Below are 12,496 nucleotides of genomic sequence, written 5' to 3'. Positions count from 1 at the left end.
GAAGTACTATTTTTCAACCTTTTTCACCTGGACCAAATCACTACTTTCCTTTAGAATTCTGGACCCAAATTTTTTTACAGTGTAATTTCACCCCTCTACTTGCAATTTGAGGCATTAAAATGGAGAAATAAATTTGGAAGGGTTATAAAAATTAATGGCAAGTAACCCACTGTCAACACTAGGGACTATATTTGTCAACAACGAAAATCAAGGGACGACAATTGTGGTCTCGGACCAGAACGGGTTGTAAAAGAGTAAAGCGCTATTTTCTTTTCATTTATCATTAGAATTCCCCGTCATATATAGAAATGCCAATCAGAGCCAGACAAAAGAGTTCTTGGACGGTTTAAGGGACGACATCAAAAGTTCAATGAAGGATAAAAAACTTAATTCACATAGTTTTTTCACTGACCCCCACACCCCCTCTTAACTTAATTTGGGGAAAATTGATTGACCAATAGGGATATATGTAAAATCGATTTTAGATTCCAGTGGCGTAGCTAGGCTATTTTTGAGTGTACGCCCTAACCTCGGCGAGAAGTTTGAGGGCCCCAATCGAATCCAAGTTCTAACATCTACTAGTAGTGGGTTCGTGGGGAAGCGCTTTTCTGACATTAAAAACTAATCAATAGCAAGTTGGACATCCTATCTTTTGAATCTTTTATGTTTTGTATTGATTTAGAATCTAATGGTCATTGGTGTTAGAGAAAAAATCCAAACCAGTTACTTTAAAATATGTTTATAAGGAACCGTAGGGCAAAGCAGTAACTCGAACAAAACCCCTTTTTGTGCAAATGACGTTAATGGATATGAAGTGATTAATTTTCATAGATGTTTAGGTGCATTATGAAAATTCGTAAAGGGTTCCTTAGGACTGTGGTGTTCTCCTGGATTACAGCTTCCCAGCGAAAATTGAATCCATTATCAGTCCATTACAGGAGTTTAAATAATTAAACATTTTCTGTAGATTTTTTTCTTGAGATGGAATATTACAATCTCGAGATTACAATATCAGAAAAAATATTTCAAATTTATCATGTAAAAAAATAATAATCACAGTTAGACCGTCTGGTAATTGCTAAAAGATAAGTCCGTTTGTCAATGGAAAAAAATATATATTCTTAAAATTTTGCTTCATACATTAATTAGTTTACTTATTTTGTATGTCACAAACTTAATGTATAAAGTTATATGGTAATAAATATTTGAATCTGAATTTGAATTAATCACAAAAAAACTTTTGCCAAACTTTTAAGTTTCATAAAATTCGATAAAGGTTTGACAAAATAATTGAAGTGTAACAACCACAGACAGTATCTACTTGTATTAAAACTGCAAAAAGAATTCGAAATTTCATTTATCAGTAAAATATGGGGGAATTAAATATATGAATTCATCCCTATGCTCTGGATACTCTTTTGAGAATAAAAAGCTTGTCCAACTTTCGTAAAATTTCACGAAGGTTTGACAACATAATTGATATTAAAAAAAAAATAACCATACTAAACCTAAATGTTGAAACCCCCGACGAAAACTAGGATCGCTATTTTTTGCTTTCGCGACAAAAAATGTCACAGGCTCAGCTAAAATCAAAGCTCATATTAGAATCTCAGCTGATTATGAATTGCTTTAAACAAAAGGAAAGTAAAAAGAATGCCAAGTAGATTCAGACTTTGACTGACAGAAAATTAACAAATATATAATACAGTACCATTTGATCGAAAGTAAATTCCATCACTTTTACTCGCAATTACAAGCTATTGAAAAAAGATTTACAAGCTTTTAAATCAGATCTTTTTGATTTATTGAGATTATTTTTTTTTTTTTATCAAAACCCAAGTGTACGCCTGGGCGTTTTGGCGTAAACTTAGCTACACAAAACTTGCAGCAATGTTGATCCCCACCCCCAAACTATTTGATTTAAGTTTTTTTTTTTTTTTTTTTTTTTATCCTACATCTATCTTTTGATGTCGTCCCTAATGCAAACATGATTTTGTTTTTTGTGTTTAAAGGAGGGGATGTAAGCAAGTGCACTAACAATACAATTTTTCATAGAAATAATATTTCCAAATAGTATCACCCTTTTCAAATTTTTGATCGTCACTGATTTTAAAATTTGTCCTAGACATTGCTGATAGAAACCTATGATATTAATTTCATGAAATACTTGCAAGAGTTTGCAGATGAGAGCGCTAACAATGCAAGTGTCGATATAAAATATTCAAAGGGGCATACGTTTGTAATTCTTTTAGAAGAAGTAATTGGCACTGCTTTTTGAACTTGCTCAAGGCATTGCTGATATAAACCTATAAGTATTATAAAAACCTGCCAAGAATTGAACACGTCAGAGACAAGACGAACAGTCGGGCGGATGGACATACTGACGAAGGATGAACGCCGTTTTTTTTTTTGTTTAACAATGTAACAACAACAACTGAAAATGTCGCATCATTCTACAAAAAAAAAAAAAAAACGTAAAAAATAAATGAATGCGGATTAAATATGGTATTAAATTTGACCGATTCTGGGCGAAATATGTGACTCTTACAAAGAGTAGGAATTGCTATATGTACATTTGAAGGAATCACTTTCTTATAAAAATTGAGTCGATCATCTTAAACAAGTTAACATGAATTTATAAATAAAACATAAAAGGATTCGAACAGATTTTTTAAAAATTGTTTATCAATAACATTCCGTAATTATACAAGTTGATACAGGCAGTCAATTTTTGTCAAACCATACTTTGAATAATAATTACATCAGAAAAATAATAATTTGATAGATTTATAAGTATTTATCGACATGAAATACATGTAAAAGTTTCACTCTTTTTCAATATGATTATTAGTAAGAACATCTATGCTTGGCACTAAATTACAAATGTACATTTTCTAAGTGTCATTTCTTGACTCTACTATCAATTGCAAGTGTGAACAGTTTTGAGTTCGGTATTTTGCGTCCCTCTTTTATCACTAACTGAAACATTTTGAGGTGGGGGTGGTGGTTGTGTTTGATACATTGGTTTAGATGATGGATTTCCTACTGGATAAATTCCGCCTAAAATAAAGGGGAAGTTGTTTATCATTCAAAACAGATAAACAATACTTTGTATACAACAACAAAAAGAGACACAAGATTAAACCGCTGTTTTATATTTTGTTTTAGAAAAGGTTAACCGTCCCGCGACCAATATCACATGCATATGTTTACTGCAACGATATGCTGATATGAATGAAAAGAAAGTGGATGGCGGCTTAGAAACTGAATAGCAACCCGCATATAACTTTAACTATTTAGTATACAAAATGGACTACTGTAATTTTGCTATTTTATGTATTTTACTAGTATCTTTTGTATGTAAAGTGGCAATCTTATAAACTGGAAAGAGTAAATCCTTTTTTATTCTTTATCACTTCAAGTGCTACAATTTATAAAACGGTGAGCAAGGTGAAAAAAGATAATCAGAAGATGTCGAGTCTATGGAGTGTCTTCTCCCCTTTTAAAAATGTACTAAACTAAAAACAGGCGGATTGACATATACATGTATATGATGATAGAAATTTATAACGACCTTGACTGGCTATACAGCATTCGCACGGTCGGCTAAGGATTGTCATATTTCTGAGTTGCTATTAGCCCTTGTCATATGATAGTGGTAACCATGATTGAAAAGGAGCTGACCCCCCTCCCCCTCCAAACGAGTTAAAAGATACATGTAGAAGAAGATTTGGTATGAATGCCAATGTGACAACTCTCCATCCAAGTCACAATGTATAAAAGTAAACCCTTATAGGTCTGTTAACACTGTTTATGATATTTTCGAAGTTCTGTATTAAACTGCCCCGAAGACACATAACCAGAATCTTTATCAAGATGTCATTTATGGTAGCAAAGTATCATACCTACTAGAGATATTACGAGCCAAACTCACTTAATGCTATCATTCGACACTCCTCGTACAACCTTTGGTTTAGCTATAGGAAACACCAAAAATCATTTAGATAGCAAATAAAATAGGTGGTGCAAAAATACACCATAATATATAAATTCCTTATATTCTATCCAACGGTTCATGAGCAGTGATACGGTGCTTTTTGTCCGATTATTTTGCTTTTTGTCCGATACTTTTGCTTTTTGTCCGTTGCTTTTTGTCCGTTTTGCTTTTTGTCCGATAATTTTGCTTTTTGTCCGATACTTTTGCTTTTTGTCCGTTGCTTTTTGTCCGTTTTGCTTTTTGTCCGATAATTTTGCTTTTTGTCCGACACTTTTGCTTTTTGTCCGTTGCTTTTTGTCCGTTTTGCTTTTTAGCTCACCTGGACCATAGGACTAAGTGAGCTTTTCTCATTTTCTCATTATTCGTCGTCGTCATTAATTTTTACAAAAATCTTCTCTTCTGAAACTACTGGCAAAATTAAAGCAAACATGGCCAAAATCATCCTTAGGGTATTTAGTTTCAAAAAAGTATCCGATGACCCCGCCCAATAATTAAGATGGCCGCAATGTCTAAAAGAAGAACATCGCATAAAATGTAGATTTTGGCTTATATATCTGAAACAAAACCATAGAGACAATCTAACAAGGGATAAGAACATTTCGCCTCATAAAATAATGTGGACCAGTCAGAACTTTTCATGTGGGACAATATGAGCTCTTAATTTAAAAAAAAAGAGGGACAATCGGGAATAAGCCCTACAGACTTGAGCAATTCTAAAATAAACACTGTTGATGTATCTCTTTTAAATTTTCTATTAAAAAGTATTTTAAATTTACGAATGCACTATATTGTATCTGTATCTAAAATATTAAACGCATTTATTTCGTGATAGAAATTAAGTAAATGCTTAAGTAACCATTTTATTACTTTCCCCCCTCTTTTCGAGTTTGTCAAACAAAAATAAACTACTTTGTTGAAAATGCTGTTGTGTTAACCAAAGTTTCCTTAATCTTATTACTTGAATAACCTCGAACTTCCTCGTCATTTGGATATAGTTGCTAAATAATTCCGAAATGTATGGATTAATACAGTTTATCTAAATAAATAGCTACACATGTATTACGTAAACTTTGTGATAGTGTTCCAAAAATGAAGTTTGTTTGTTTGTTATATTTGTAATATTTGTAATGTTTAAGAAAAATAAAGTTGTTGGAAATATGACGAAAATATTACCAGACTTAAAAAAGTTTTTTTTTAACTGAAATGTTGCAAAATATTTTGGAGCGACTGTCAATCGGCCATTCGCATATAAGTGCAAATGGTGACTATATATTATTAGCGGGAAGAAGAAACTGTGCGTTTAAGCAATAACATGTCGTAAATGTGTGCGCTTCCACATGTAGCAAACGCCGACACCATTTAACATAATGATAAAACTATTTAAACGAGAAAACCATTGATTTACAAAACACTATACGACAAACAAATACAGAAACAAACAACAACTATTGAATTACAGATTGAAACTCTGTTCCTGACTTATTCGTATGATTATCATATATAATATTTAGCGCGGTTAAACATCAATTTAGAATTTCAATAACGAAACCATCACTCAAGGATTATTTGATTTGATAAATTTCTAAACTATTCTAAAGTTTCGAGCATATAAAAAAGAAGATGTGGTATGATTGCCAATGAGACAACTATCCACAAAAGACCAAAATGACACAAACATTAACAACTATAGATCACAGTACGACCTTCAACAATGAGGAAAGCCCATACAGCATAGTCAGCTATAAAAGGCCCCGATAAGACAATGTAAAACAATTCAAACAAGAAAACTAACGGCCTTATTTAAGTAAAAAAAATGAACGAAAAACAAATATGTAACACATAAACAAACGACAACCACTGAATTACAGGCTCCTGACTTGGGACAGGCACAGATTTAAATAATGTGCCGGAGTTAAACATATTAGCGGGATCCCAACCCTCCCCCTAACCTGGGACAGTGGTATAACAGTACAACATAAGAACGAACTATAAAAATCAGTTGAAAAAGGCTTAACTTATCAGATAGACACAAATACAAGTGGACGTGGCCGGGTACTTATACATCCCGACACAAAAAGTCACAATGAACAGATCTGAGAGTACTCGCAGTTATCTGACAGCTATTTCAAAGCCACTAACAACTAATAAAAAGTCATGCCTCTGAGACTTAACGTTCGTTTAAGTCTTTGAATATCCCATGTATTCTACAAATTGGTGTACGTACACCATTGCTCATACGTTTGAGGATGACAGACTAACTTACGACCAGAATGAATAAGAATTAGTCTATATAACAAGATCTAAAATATTTCTAGTGTAAAAGACTTTAACCTCGCCACATTATTTATGTATGTGCCTGTACCAAGTCAGGAGCCTGTATATTCAGTGGTTGTCGTTTGTTTATGTGTTACATATTTGTTTTTTCATTTATTTTTTTGACATAAATAAGGCCGTTAGTTTTCTCGTTTGAATTGTTTTACATTGTCTTATCGCCTTTTATAGCTGACTATGGTGTATGGGCTTTCCTCATTGTTGAAGGCCGTACGGTGACCTAATGCTGTTAATGTCTGTGTCATTTTGGTCTTTTGTGGATAGTTGTCTCATTTGCAATAATACCACATCTTCTTTTTTATAAGAATGCCAACTCCTCACACGTACAATTATTACTTCATTTTCATTTTTTCACTCATCTAATTATTATATCTATTTTAATTCAATATTGTATCCATATAAATGTATATGAACGCTTACATATATATAATTATTGCGATATCATATATAAGAGAGAGGCAAAGTGTACCAAAGGATAATCACACTAAAAAGGGTTGAAACAAACCAACAAAGCCGCAGCTGAATGAAAAACAACAAGATACACAACAGTCCACAAAACAAATGGTCCGAGAACACAATTAATTCGTAGTGCATTTCTTTTAGAACATAAATGAAAATTAAAAAAATCCCACCTGCGCTTTCTCAATGAAACTTTTACAGTGTGTTGTACTAATTTTGGGACAAATTATATCAAAATTATAGAAAACTTCATCGCGTCTAACTCAAAATATGGACAATTTTGTGTTTAGGGTGTCTTGAAATCTTTTGACAGCTTCCGAAGTGCTAATTTTTAACCTTTTTCAGCTGGACCAAATCACTACTTTCCTGTAAAATTCTGGACCCAAATTGTTTTACAGTGTAATTTCACCCCCCCCCCCCAACCTACTTACAATGTGAGGCATTAAACAAGGAGAAATAAATTTGGAAGGGGTATAAAAATTATTGGCAAGTAACCCACTGTTATCACTAGGGACTAATAACGAAAATCAAGGGACGACAATTGTGGTCTCGGACGAAATCATTGAAATTTAAAATCTGAGCAACAAGAACCAATGCAACTGTGATGATGTATGGTTAACTAGAAGAGTAAGATAATCCTGCTCCGTCCATTAAGTTTTAAAAAGTCATGTATTAAACTCAAACTCTCGAACACGTTGTCTTGGAAGATCTTTATTCCAAGGGGGTCCTTAATAGTTGCTTTTTGATAATCCTATAAGGAGTTTATAATTTAACTCCTTGCGAACACTTTCATAAGGAACGAAAATTCCTATCTGCATCTTTTTGAAAAGATTGCAAATATTGTTTAAATTAAATAGGGTATCCCATTTCAAACCCAGCGTCTCGGAAAATCTCATTTAGGGCACTAGACAATGATTAAATGTAGTAATTCGATAATAATACATGGATTTCTCGCGAAAACATCGTTAAGGCGAAATTTAAAGTTTGTCTTGGCTGATTGAAGAAATTTCACAATAAAAACTGAAACGCAAAAACGCAAAAACGCATAAAGATGTTTATTCAGGACAATAACTTATATAAAACAACAGCAGAAATACATATAATGTATCACCAATGGAGGTTGTAAAATACTGTAGGTGATACTTAAACGTAATGTTCTATTTATTTTTTTTTGTCGTTAAGGGGACTGGAGGGTATTAATCCATTATTTTTTAAATATACATGTAGGATTTTGCTTGTTTTTCTATAGATGAACTTTTATCATATACTAAATAGAAAAATCAAATAAAAACATGGGGTTATCGTTCACTTAAGCTCACAATCTGCCCTCGAAAGAAGCAACCATTTTTGTTAAGGTACTTTTTTTTTAAGTTGAACTAATAGGAGAAATAGAGACATATATATATCGAAATAAAAAAAGAACTAAATTACAGAAATCGATTTAATTTTACAACTGTTTAGTTTACGTAAAGCATATTTGAAAAATATCTATAGGTCACCGATGAGTTGAAAAAGACATTTTAATTCTAATGCCAAAACAAAATGTCATTATTGCACTAAAGGGAGACAATTTGGAGCTTTTACAGTGATATAAACATTTGAAAAATAAATCTGAGGCCAAAATCATTCGATTTTTTGGGTTGATTTTTGAGCCAATTCATAAAGTTATAACTAAAAGTGTAATAAATAAAATTTGTAATGAAAACAAAAATGATAAAATTTTTGCTGAAATTACCCTCGAGCCTCCGAAAGAGCAAGTATTGCACAAAAAAAAAGGAATCATCCTTTAACGGAAACAACTCTTGAAATCATCGGCTATTCGTCGATGACTAAAGGCTATTTATTTCTGAAATCTAAATTTTGTTTTGCTGTTCTGAGTGTTCAAGATGTTACATGCAGCTAAAATATTGGTAAAACATTTGAAAAAATACTGATCTGTATAAAATTTACACAAAAGTAAACGAATGAAAGCCACTGGAATGCAGTCCAGGACTCGGATAAATAAGCACATTTAAACAAGAGTGCACACACTGAAATGTCTCGCCTACTTTACTCATCATTAATATTATGTTGATAGCCCTAAGTATAAAGATTTATTACAACTGCCACATAAACTTAACATTAACCAAGATAGCTAAACAAAGACCAAATGAATTATGAAAATGAGGTAAAGGTCAGACGAACCATACCAGGCAGACATGAACAGCTAACAATTCTTCGATACAACAAATATACTTGACCTATTACTTATAGTTTAAGAAAAACAGACCAAAACACAAAAACTTAACACTGTGCAATGAACCGTGAAATTGAGGTCATGGTCAAATAAAACCTGGGAGACTTATATATAGATCATAAGATATTTTCATGCACCAAATATAGTGACCTTTGGCATATAATATTAGATAAAAAGACCAAAACTCAAAAACTGAACTTTGACCACTGAACCATGAAAATGAGGTCAAGGTCAGATGATATCTTCCCGCTAGACATGTACACCTTACAATCATTCCATACAACAAATATTGTAGACTCATTGCATAAAGTATGAGAAAAACAGACCAAGACAGAAAAATTTAACTATAACCACTGAACCGTGAAAATGAGGTCAAGGTCAGATGACACCTGCCAGTTGGACATGTAGTGTTACACCTTACAGTCCTTCCATACACCGAATATACTAGCCCTGTTGCTTATAGTATCTGAGATGTGGACTTGACCACCAAAACTTATTCTAACCTTTGTTCACTGATCCTCGAAATGAAGTCGAGGTCAAGTGAAAACTGTCTGACGGGCATGAGTACCTTGCAAGGTACGCACATACCAAATATAGTTATCCTATTACTTATAATAAGAGAGAATTCAACATTACAAAAATTCTGAACTTTTTTTTCAAGTGATCACTGAACCATGAAAATGAGGTCAAGGACATTGGACATGTGACTGACAGAAACTTCGTAACATGAGGCATCTATATACAGAGTATGAAGCATCCAATTCTTCCACCTTCTAAAATATTAAGCTTTTCAGAAGTTAACTTACGCCGCCGCCGCCGCCGGATCACTATTCATATGTCGAGCTTTCTGCAACAAAAGTTACAGGCTCGACTAAAATGACAGGTTATATGAACTGAGTGGCAATAAAAGCACAAGTCTAACACTTGCTTTTTAAAAAATTAAAATCTTTATTTAAAATGGTCATCTTTAAACAAACAAAAATTGAATATGAAAATTTACAATTCCAACAATAGATCGATATTAAACAGAAATGTTTCATTATCATTTTTCGGCTACAATTGGTATATGAACCATCCAAATGTCAAAATATCAACATAAAGTATTTACAAAGACTGTTTCTGTTATGTTGTGCAACTAAATCTCTACAGCAAATGGTAGTGACAACACTAGATGTTAATTAGGATCCAGCGAAAAGCCAGGCTTTTGTCCACGAAGGTAGCAAATTGTCGGTGTGACTATCGCTGACGGCTCTTGGTAACACACGATATGGTTGTTGGTCATGTTGTTATCACCAAGGGAAGGTCATCGTGCTCTTAATTTCCACACAAACTGATATAGCTCCAAAGGTTTAACAATGAACACCAATGGACACTCATGTCAATTGGAAGGCCACGCGGAATCAATATCGGAGATGTTAAAGACAAATGCATCGGTCATGCTGGGCTTTTGTTGCTTAATGTCTAAATGGACATGGCCTATAATTAAAAGATCCTTTTGCGGAATTTGTGGATTATTTGGTCAACTGTATACAGTCTACGAGCAATTGCATCCTGGGAAAAGCCTCATTAGATAAACCCCAATTTGTTTGTAATTGGTTGTCAGAAAGACCTGGCATATAGTCTTATATTTATTGAACTTACTTACTTACAATAAGGGATAAGCCAGCGAGTAAGTCAGCAAAGGGTTAGGGAAGTACCTTGGTATATAAAAAAGTCGAAATAAACAATTGCCGGCTGGCCAAGAGATTCTCCACGTGGGGTATGATGCCAGAGGTAGAAGTAGGCATTGCCTTAAAAAAGGCACAGATCACTTAGGCCCAAGACCCGTCCGAGTTTGACAACAATGAATTAAAAGGGTAAGGTGGTACCTCTGTTTGCAACGAAGTCGAAATACACCTTAATAATTGCCGGCTGGACAAACTAAAAGATTCTCCACGTAGGCCATTTTACCAGAGATAGAGGAGGGCATTGCCATACAAATTTCTTATAGCACTTATGCCCTAGACCCGTACGAGTTTGACAATAATGAATCAAAAGGGGGAGATGGTACCTCTGTTTACAACAAAGTCGAAATAAAGTATTGCCGGCTGGCCAAACAAAGAGGTTCTCCACGTAGGCCATTTTACCAGAGATAGATATGGTAATTGCCTTTAAAATGGCATATAACACTAATTCCAAAGACCTGTACGATTTTGCCTGCAAGGGGTTAAAAATAAAAGGTGTTACCTTTGTTTACAACGAAGTCGAAATAAACCTCTACCTCTGGTATAATGATCCACGTAGAGAATCCCGGAGTTTGGCCTACCGGCTACAGTTATTTTGACTTTAATGTGAACAGAGGTACCACCTCCTCATTTTAGCTCTTTACTGACAAAATCGTACGGGTATATGCCATATAAGTGCTATAGGCTATTTTAAAGGCAATGACCACCTATACCTCTGGTAGCATGGCCCATGTGGTGAATCTCGTAGTTTGAACAGCCGGCAATATTTCATAACGACTTTGCGATATACTAGAATACCCTCCTTTCCTTTTGCTGGCATAAGTGCTATAAACCATTTTAAAGGCAAGGCCCACCTCTACCTCTGGTATCATGATAAACGTGGATCATCTTTTATTTTTAGCCATCCGGCAATAGTTTATTTCGACTTTGTTATATACCAGGGTACCCTCCTTACCCTTTGCTGACAAACTCGTACAGATCAATGGAATAAGAAGTATGAGCCATTTTAGATGCAATGTCCACCACTACCTTTGTTATAATGGCCTATGTGGAGAATTTCTTTGTTTGGCCAGCCGGCAATAATTCATTTCGACTTCGTTGTAAACATAGATACCACCTCCCCCTTTTAACACTTTGCTGAACCACTGGTACGGGTCTACGGCATAAGTGGCCATTTTTGAGGCTAAGGCCACTTCTACCTCTGGTATCATGGCCCATGTAGAGAATCTCTTCGTTTAGCCAGCCAGCAATAGTTTATTTCGACTTTGTGATATACTTAGGTACCCCCTTACCCTTTGCTGATTAACTTACACGGGTCTGGGACATACGTGTTATGGCTATGTTAGAGGTAATGTCTACCTCATCCTCTGATATAATAACCCGCGTATAGAATCTCTTAGTTAGGCCAGTCGGCTTAATTTATATTTTCGTTGTAAAAAGAGGCATCGCATCCCCCCTTTAACCTTTTGCTGACAAACTCGTACAGGTCTAGGGCGTTAGTTTTATCAGCCATTTAAAAGGCAATGCACACATTTAACCTAGGATTAATGGCCAACTTGGAGAATCTCGTACTTAAGCAAGCCGGCAATAATTTATTTCGACTTCTTTGTAAACAGAGGTTCCAACTCCCTTTTAAACCCTTTGATGATACCGCGTACTTCTCTAGGGAATAAGTAATTTAGGCCATTTTAGAGGCAATGACAACCTCTACCTCTGGTATCATGGCCCACGCGGAGAATCTCTTAGCCA

Source organism: Mytilus edulis, chromosome 6, assembly GCF_963676685.1.
Source record: "Mytilus edulis chromosome 6, xbMytEdul2.2, whole genome shotgun sequence".
NCBI lineage: Eukaryota > Metazoa > Mollusca > Bivalvia > Mytilida > Mytilidae > Mytilus > Mytilus edulis.
The sequence above is the reverse complement of the archived record's forward strand: the minus strand, read 5'-3'. Positions refer to the sequence as shown.